Consider the following 9,525-nt stretch of genomic DNA (forward strand, 5'->3'; position numbering starts at 1 on the left):
CTTCAGTTCAGACCCACCTGCTACCTCTCATTGTACTTCTGCATGTGTGGCCCGTACCATGGTGGGAGCCTGGGTTGTTACTAACCCCACTTGGGACAGTGCTCTCCAGCCAGCATAGATGAAGTGAAATCCTAAGAACAGGACCTCATGCTGGGGAAGTGTTGCTGCTAGCCCTACCCTATTGCAAATACTCCTCATATAATGCTGAGAGATTAGGAAGATATTCTTCTGAGTTCTTTTATTCTCTACTCCCACCAACAACGTTGGTGGTGAAAGCGTGGACATGGCAGCATGAGTGAGGGTAGAGAACTGTGTGGCACCTGAGGCACAGAAGCAGCAGAGCTAGAGAAGAAACAGAAGAGAAGCAAGAGGGAGCTTTTTCAGGGGAAGAGAAGAAGAGTTAAAAGTGTCAGTTGTGTGAAAAGTGGAGACCTGCAGTGAAAAGCACAGCTTAAACTCTGCACAGGGTCCCGTGCCAGCAGGAGCTAAGCTACAACAGTGGGCACTGATAGAAAATGACAGCTGCAGTTTAATTCAAGGAAGGATTCAGGGCCATCTTCCATCACATTTTGACAGGCTGCAGCATGGCACTGGCCTGGAGATACTGCATCATCTTAGTTGGCGTGAGGGGGAATTAAGAAATCTGGCAGTAATCTGAGCAAACCGAGGAGCTGAGGTGAAGGAACACAGGATCTGCAACACCCCAAATGTTAGAAAACACCTTTAGCTAAAGACTTCAACAAAACAAAGTGTGTTGGGGGCATTGTTTACACAGTGATGTGACAGGATTTTGCACCAAGGAATTACAACCTATAAAGCCTTCTTAATTGTGACAGTACATTGTAAACCAGCAAGAAATAGAAATTGTTCTCTAAAAAGTAGCACAGGATTGGGATGGATCGCATTCATCACCAAGGCATGTCTTCTGCAAATCACAGATCAGTGAACAAAGGTGCTGAACGCAAAGTGGGTCATCGCCCATGTATTCCCAATGACCCCATCACAGCTTAGAGGGATTTTCAGCACTCTGTAAGAAAATCCTGCAGGAAAAATTCAAAGCAAAGCCATGGGAAGACTGTGTCATGGAAGAGTGGGATTGATAAAGGACTTTGCTGGGATGGTCAGCTCTTGCAGTGGCAGGGAGTATAGCTTCCCTGTTGATCCTAAAAATCAGCTTCCAACGGCTCTGTCAGTCAGTACCCTGGTTATGTTCAGAGGGTGTCAGCATGACCACTGGCCAGGGATGCCAGAGGTTTCAGTGTTCTGAGGAGTCCTGCATGTTTACCTGCATCTTCCTTCAAACCCTGGCTGACTAGGGAAAGGCAAAAAACATGGTTTTCATGGAAGCATGGCATTCATCAGCTGTTGCAAATGAAGAGCAGTTCAATCTTTGCTCCAACTCCCACGGAGATGATGCTAAGACCCATGGACTCAATTCCAGGCATAATTCTTTCCCTCTGGGAGTTTTCTCATTTAGTTGTCATCTCCTTTTTATAAGTTTCTAAAACTTCATCTTAACTGGGGAAAAAGAAAGGAAAGAGGACTGGAAGGGCAGTTTGAATTGAACCTTGCCAAGTGCATGTGTGCTACTGCATAAGAAAAGGGGTGTCCCTGATGTGTTCCTTCAAGTCTCTGGGAGCCTAAGCACCTTCTTTTGGTCAGCACCGTCCTGCTCAGCTTTAACCATTTCTGGCATGTTCCATTGTGTAACATTTTTGATAAATCTTTTTCCTCATGTGCCACAGCAGTAACTTGCCACGTACAGACCACAACCTTAAGCAGGGAATGGATGAAGTTGTGATCCTGATGTTAACTGGTTTTCACCTGTCAGTATTTGAGGTGATGAAGGAGACCTCTCTGCAAGGAGAACAGGAACTAGGGGCAGGTTGGGAGGCTTTGCCAGAGAGGTCTCTGCTCTGACCTGCTGTTGATTAAGGGGAGGGATAGTCAGTGATAGAGCTTCATTTGCATAAGCTTTCTACCCAGAATTCCTCTGATGACAGTTTGAAATGCAAAGTCAAAATCACTTTGGTGTGGAGGAAGAAAGAGCTTCTCAGAAGTTATCAGAGACTTTCCTGTGTGTTTTCTCTTTTGAATGATGGAAGCTTCTTTGGGTGGCGGTGCAGTCCCAGATGCAGCTTGGGGCAGAGCTATGGTGGGGACTTCAGGATGGCAGGTGATGAGATGAAGCCTTCTGATAAGGAGGTAAAATAGTGATATAGGAAGTTGTTGGATGGCATCCCTGTGTGACAGTTTCCCCATTTCCAGCATAAAATTTCATATACCACGGGCAAGGATCCCCTAACGTGCAGAGATTAAGAACACTGGTACATTCCACTCCTTTTGAGTTTGATTACTGAAGCCTGACTTTTCAACCTTTTATTTATTTCTGTGGAAGTGAAAATTCTTCCATATTCTATGGCTCCACAACTTGGGGCCATAAGAAAAAGCCATGAGACCTAATAAAACACTCTGGCTGCTGTGACTGTGTGGAGGAAGATCTGTGCTGTTTTCTGGTGTGATTTGGGTTTTTCCCCGCACAAAGAGTTGACTGAGCAGAAATGCTGTGAAAAAAGTGACTAAGTCTATAGAGCTTTCAGGGTCAAGTAGAGCTGGAGGTGAAGTTTCTGATGGGTTGGGAGGGTCAAAACCCATTTGCCATTTCTGAGGACTGGGGAGCAGTAAGAACAGTGTGCACTGGGTAGCATGTGAATCAGTGGTGAGAACAGAAAAATTCAGATTTCTTGTACAAGTCATGCAGAGAGTCAGTAACATAATTTCAGGTTTTGTTGTGACAAAGGTACTAGGTGAATGCAAGGAGAAAAGGACAGATCAAGCAGATTTCATTAAAATAATGCCAATCCTGTAAAATGAGAGTTACTTGGCGAACTGCTTTGAGGTTCTCTGAAGTTGTGTAAAGTAAAACTCAGGAAAAGACCCAATTAAACCTCTTTTAAATAAAACATTAACATTTTACACTTTTAAACAACCCTTCAATCGAGACTTTATATTGAGTTTGTGCGATCTCTCTGTCAAAGGAAAGCTGAGCACAAACCAACATCCTTTGGGCTGCCCTGAAGCAATGTGCCATTGCTGATGAAATTTGTGTCTGTGCAGAAGTGTGGAGACTTCCTCCTGAGCTCAGCAAGCCCGTAGCCTAAGCACGGATGCATCCTGGGTAAAAAAAAATGGCAAAGGGCTCAATTTGCATGGTGCTGAGCATTCTGGTCTCAAATCAGCAAAGCTTTCTGTAGGCTTAGTTTCATTCTCAGTCTCTCAATAACTATTTATATGCCTGAAGTTAAGCACCTGCTTATGGATTTTGCTGCATTGGAACCTGAATGTTGGGCAGCTCTGGTCTCAGGTCCATTTTTAATTCATGGACTCATAGAATGCTTTGGGTTGGAAGGGGCCTCAAATATCATCTAGTTCCAACCCCCTGCCATGGGCAGGGACACCCTCCACTAAACCAGGTTGCCCAAAGCCCCATCCAACCTGGCCTTAAACCCTTCCAGGGATGGGGCTTCCACAGCCTCTCTTGGCAACCTCTTCCAGTGCCTCACCACCCTCATAGGAAAGAATTTCTTACTAACATATGATCGAAACCCACCCGCTTTCAGCTTGCAGCCATTGCCCCTTGTCCTGTCACTACACTCCCTAGTGAACAGTCCCTTGCCTACTTTCCTGTAGAATGCCCTTAAACATTGGTATGCCACAATTAGGTCTCCCCAGAACCACCTCTTCTCCCGATTGAACAAGCCCAACTCTTTCAGCTTGTCTTCATAGGAGAGGTACTCCAACCCTCTGATCATCTTCGTGGCCCTCCTCTGGACTTGCTCCAGCAGCTCACCATTTCCAGACTGTTATCCTTCTCAGTATCACCGTCATAGTCCAGATCCCCAACTGATTCTTCCCCCACTCCCCCATTTTTAAGGATCCAGCAACAATCTCTTAATATCTCTGCTTTTTTTTTTCCTTTATATTCCTTGCTTGTCTTTATATTTCTTCCCAATTTATTATGACCTGTAACTTTCATTCATGCAAGATCATTCATTCATCCTTGCTTGCATGATGAATGCAGTTTAGCAGTACCAGTATTAACACCGATCACATTAATGCCTTGGAAAAGAAAAAGTCCTTCCAGTTTGATTCATTGCTGTTTATCATTACCCTTTGTTTCTGGTCTTCTAGCTAGTTTGCAACCCATATGATAATACTTTTTTTCCAAGCCAATTTGGACTAATTTCTCCACTGATGGTTTCATGGGACACGGGACCAACTATTTTTCTAAGATCCAAACATATTGTGTCTGTTGTATTCCCTTCACCCACTAATTGTGTAACCCGTCCAAAAATTAATCACATTTATCTGGCAAAAACCAGTCTTCCCAACGTCTTGCTGTCTATTTCTCACGATTATCTTACCCTGGAGATGTCTAATAATGTACCACCCCCTTTTTGCCAACCCCTCCTTACCCCCCCAGTAGTTTCCATACTGTATTTTGGATGGAAGCTGTAGTTATGGGATGAGGGAGTCTATGGCCACCCTGCATTGCAGTGGGTTGTAGGTCCTGGGAAGAAGAGTGCCGTTGGGAAGGGTGTGTGACTAGATGCACCAGCAGATGAAACGCTTTCCTGCCAAATAACTAGTGACTGGAAGTTCTTTCACACAGTGTCATCCTTGGTCTATGTTCCAAAGAGCACTTTTGAAAGAATAAGCATCAACTCTTAAGCAGTCAAAAGGAAAGCAAACGAAATTGCTCATTGCTTCGGACATTTGGGTCTCTCACCCATGGTCAGAAATGACCCAGCTGTCACTGGTGGCTAGGCTAACACTTTGTAATTTCAGTTCTTACACCTAAAAACTACCTTGAAAAAACCCTTGATGTCTCAGCTAGTGCTGGAAGTAGCTGCGTTGGAGTGGCCAGGCTCTGAATGACCCTTCATTTAAAAGGGATTCTTAGGAAAAGAACCACTACAGTGGGACAAGACAAAGGATGTTCTTATGAGCTGATAATGGGGATATAAATGTTTGTATCAAAATGTTCCACTCTAACTGTAAAATGTACAGTGCTGCAAATGTTGAGGAAGAGGAAGACAGTGTGAAAGGAGAGAATGAACTTTAACAAGTATCTATTACAATAAAATTCAGTCCAATGAGAGTCTGAAAATATACTTTTTTAAAAGCTAAATTTTTGGTGCTTTGCAAATCATGGCCAGGGGTGTGATATAAAGCCATCTGGCAGAGATAACAATGGAAAACAAAACTAGATCATCATGCATCTGGCATTTTGTATTATCAGTTCCCTCCATGTGTGCTGGTGCTCCAACAGGGCTACTTTCATTGCATAGCTGGTAGCAATTCAGTAACCACGAAACATTTGTTTATTCCAAGGAAAAAAATTAAAACTTGCTGAGATTTTAAAAATAATCTGATTCTTCCCAACAGGCTTCCCAACAGCACTTTGTTTTGGGTGAGCCTGATGTTGAAGTGGCCTTGGATGCTTTGAGTGGCAGAGGCTCCACACCGAGCTGTGCAGCATTGCTTCCTGGGAAGGGGAGTTGCAGTCCTGTGCTTGGGCTCTCTGGCCATTCCATGTGCCCCCATGATGTGGTGCAAGAAACCCCAGGCAGCAAGAGAACACGGATGGGGTGGCCTGCAGTAGTGAAGAAGATTGTGAGGTCCTTCTTTGCTCCTTCCCTCGAAGCAGCACCCTGTCACTGCTGCAAAGTGCTGCCGAATTTGGAGCTAGCTCAAAATAAAATGCATAGGATCCATTCAACAGATCAAATTGAGGCATATCAGTCGAAGGATACTGAAATCGTTGTTATAGAGAGTGAAAAAAATTGAGTTTTTCAATGTCTATATAATATTTTTACTGTTGCATTTGATGGCTGCCTCCTGAGGCAGGAGGAAAATAAACACTGCAATATTTTCCTGGTATTGGAAATTCCTGGTTCTGCTCAACTAAAGTTCTAAATTACTTCATTTTCCAGCACACAGATGTTTGTATCCTTGCATACCTGCACTCTCCTAATGCCAAGCCTTAGTTCCTTTTCTCTCTGAATTCGTGTGCTTGCAAGGAGATCTCAAAACCTCAGAAGAAAGCTGGCATATCTATTCTAAGTGTGTGTGTGTGGGGTGTTTAAAACCTTAAACTGTGGGTTCAATCTCAAAGTCCTGATTTAGTTTTATTTAGGTTTTTACTAGGCCAAGATACATTTGATTCAATTGGTGCCTGTGTAAATAAATACAACACTGTGGCCACCCTGGTGAAGACAGCCTCTGGGAAGTTAGAGCCAAAGGCAACCCTTTTGCCCTGCCTCTCTGTGGGTGGATCGCCATGCTGGTCGATGCTTCACTGGTTAATGGCAACAAGACATGGTTTTATCCTCCCTGAGAAGGTTGCCACTTGCTTTGTATGTTTTGTTTACCAGCTCCTAAAAAAAAAACCCCAACAAACCCACATCTGGGCCTATACACTGTTTCGCTACTCAGTAAGCTCTGATACAAAATGTGTACCTTGTAGCTTAAGTTTGTCCTTCATGTAGGGCGGCACCAGTGGATCTTCAATGGGATTACAGGCACATGACCTTTCCTGTGGAAAGTTTTAGTAGCAGGGCCATAAAGAGATCCATACTTCTCTCTCTCATTTGAGGGATATGTATTTTATAACTTTAAAAAGATCATGGATGCTCACAGGACTCTGTAGAAAATACATTTATAAAATTCAAAGTAGGCTTCCTTTACATTTTTGCTGTCTTTTGATAAATTGAGGTGTCAGTGCAGTGCAATCAGATTAGATACAGACCTAAGGTACCTGAAAAATTTCCCACATGACCTAATTCCACCTGTCTTAATCGACTTCAAACACTCTTTCGGAGAGTCTTGGGTTTCCTTCCCTTCCCAAGGCTGCCTGGTTGTTTCTCCAGTAGTGAATGTGAATAGGCCAGGCTTAGGCTTTGTGTTTGCTCTCTCTGCCCATCCAGGAGCTTTGCATGCTGAAGAAGAGTCAAAGTTGTGGTGACAATAATGGTTTCCTCTTCCTCTCCATCAACAGCTCAAAGCATTAACAAAGCAGAGTTGCCAGGGATAAACCACTGGGTTTTCAACATGGCTGTTCCTTGCTGGTAGGACAATTTTATATTTATCTTTTAACCTTTGCACTTTTTTTGGTTGTTTTTGTTATTGTTGGGTTTTGGGTTGTTTTTTTTTTCCCCTCTCATTGATCAGCCAGAGCTTGCAGTAATAGGAAGCAAGACAATTATTTATTTTAAAGTATCTGATGCTCCTGGCCATTACACTCCACTTACAGACACACAGGGTGCTGGGAGACTAATTCCAGGAGGCTAATGCATAGGCTAACACATGCTAGACATTGATCTTTGTCTGTGGATGAGGCCCACCATTCCTGGGAAATCTACATCTGGAAAAGAAAGTAAAAATCCCTATCCCTACTATGAAAAGGCTAAGCTAGTGTAGCTGAGGGTGCGTTGTCCTTTGAGGTCATCAAACAGCTCACTGCCACTTATGAGGGCTGTCCTGCCCCGACCTCGCATCACTCTCCTGGCCTCTCCTGTGCCTTTCCAGCTTGTGGCCAGATGCAACAGGAGGCTGTTCAGTTGGTGTAGCAGTGGTAGTTTGCTAATAGTTTAGGTCTTGTGTCCCCCCCACATGACCCAAATTAGTTCAGTGTGGCATCACCTGAGCTCCAGAGCTTGTTGCACACCGATCTGGAGGAGGGCAGGAGGACTGCCTCAGCTCTGTCACAACTGGTCATCAGATAGGTTCAGGCATGGCATGGAAAATGCATTCCCTACAAAATAATACAGAACACCTAGATGGCTTGCCTGAATCTTTCTTTTATACCTTACTGATAAAGAAGAAAATCTTTGTGTGAAATTTCAGCTCAGTTAAACTCTTTGAGTTTGAGAAATAGCATGTAATTATATATTTAAAGGCTGGGACCCCCCTCCATACATAGCAAAGGCAGCCAGTTATGTTGGCAGTTTAATCCTCACTCATGTTTTGATAGGCTTCCCCATACAGAAGTGTAAGTGTCTGTGTAGAATAACCAGCTGAGTTTAAAAGTCTGGTCTTCAGGACAGGAGTATTCATCCACTGTTGATCTTCCATTTATAAAAGATGCTGTGAACAAAAGCCAAAGTTTGCAAGAGGATCGCTGCAGTTCACCTTGTACTTTCATCTGAAAAAGTACAACCATAAATGTTCTCCTCTCCTCTCCAAACCTGTACTTGCCCTCTGGTGAATCCTGAACTTATATTCTTAATTTTTCACTTTGACATATATCTAGGATATTTTCACTGAAATGAGATTGGTGCACTAAGTATCTGAATTTCTAACCTGAAAAATAAGTTAAAATTTAACCCTTGTTGCACATTTTGGGTCTTGGCTTAGGTTCTGATCTTGTTTGCAATCATAAACTGGTTTTGTTAATGAAGTGACATTGGAGAGTTGTGTGTTGTCTTAATAAAATTTTGTTGCACAATATGATATGGTCAATTTTTAATAAAAATAAAAGACTCAGTGACATTTTGTACTGATGCAGAAACCAAGTAATTCTCAGCAGAAAGACTTATACAAAAAAGAAAGTAAGTCACTACTTCGCATTGTTTATAGGGTGTTGAGGACAATGTGGCTCCAATCTCATTTGAGTATCTCCTGTAGTAGACTAATAATCAAATGAAAGAGCGATACATTCTTTTTAATCTTGCCTAGTCCTTCTGCTTAACAACATATTGGTCTCAGAAACTCATCTTGGATGCTCAAAGTCCCAGCTGTACAACACAATTCTTGCATGACCTTAGACAATATTGCTCATTTACTCTGGGTATGACTCTTATTTGTGCTCTTCTTACCTCAGAAAACTGCCCTCAAAGGTAGGGATGACTCTTACTCACTGTGATGCTATCAGTGTTGAAGAAAGGCCTTGGTCCAAATGGAAATTGTTTTCCCACAAATGAATTGGATTCACAGGTATTTTCTTCTGCATGCTTTTGTCTGCTGCACCTATTTAGGTGACAATGTGCTGGAGAAGGAGCAGTTTGGAACAGCATGTGTGTTGTACCTAGTGCTGAGACTTATGCCTTCAGCTGAGGTCTCTAAGCACCACTGTAATGCAAATAATGACACTGCTGTAATAGCACAACAGGACAAAAGCACATATTTTGCTGATCTGGAAGTTTCTGAGGCACACAAGCCGTTGGCATGCAGGTCCCAATGTGACTGAAGGCTTTCCCTGCCTCCAAGGTGCAGGGATGGCTTTTCTGAGGCAGGAAAATGTAGCATCTTTTTTTAAAAATAAAAAAAAGTTTTGAGTTAGTGTAGGTAATGCAAAACCCAGTGAGAATGGAGCACAGAGCAGGGCCCTGACTTTTGGCTCTGTTGCTTACAGCCATATGCATGTTCTTTGCACGCCTCTTTCAAAGCTTAAGAGTGGATTAATTTTCTATCACACCGTTGTTCCTGAAGGCAACCAACTGCATTAAAAATAAGCATTAAAAA

This window comes from Gallinula chloropus (assembly GCF_964237585.1).
Source record: "Gallinula chloropus genome assembly, chromosome: 1".
In the NCBI taxonomy this organism is placed as follows: Eukaryota; Metazoa; Chordata; class Aves; order Gruiformes; family Rallidae; genus Gallinula; species Gallinula chloropus.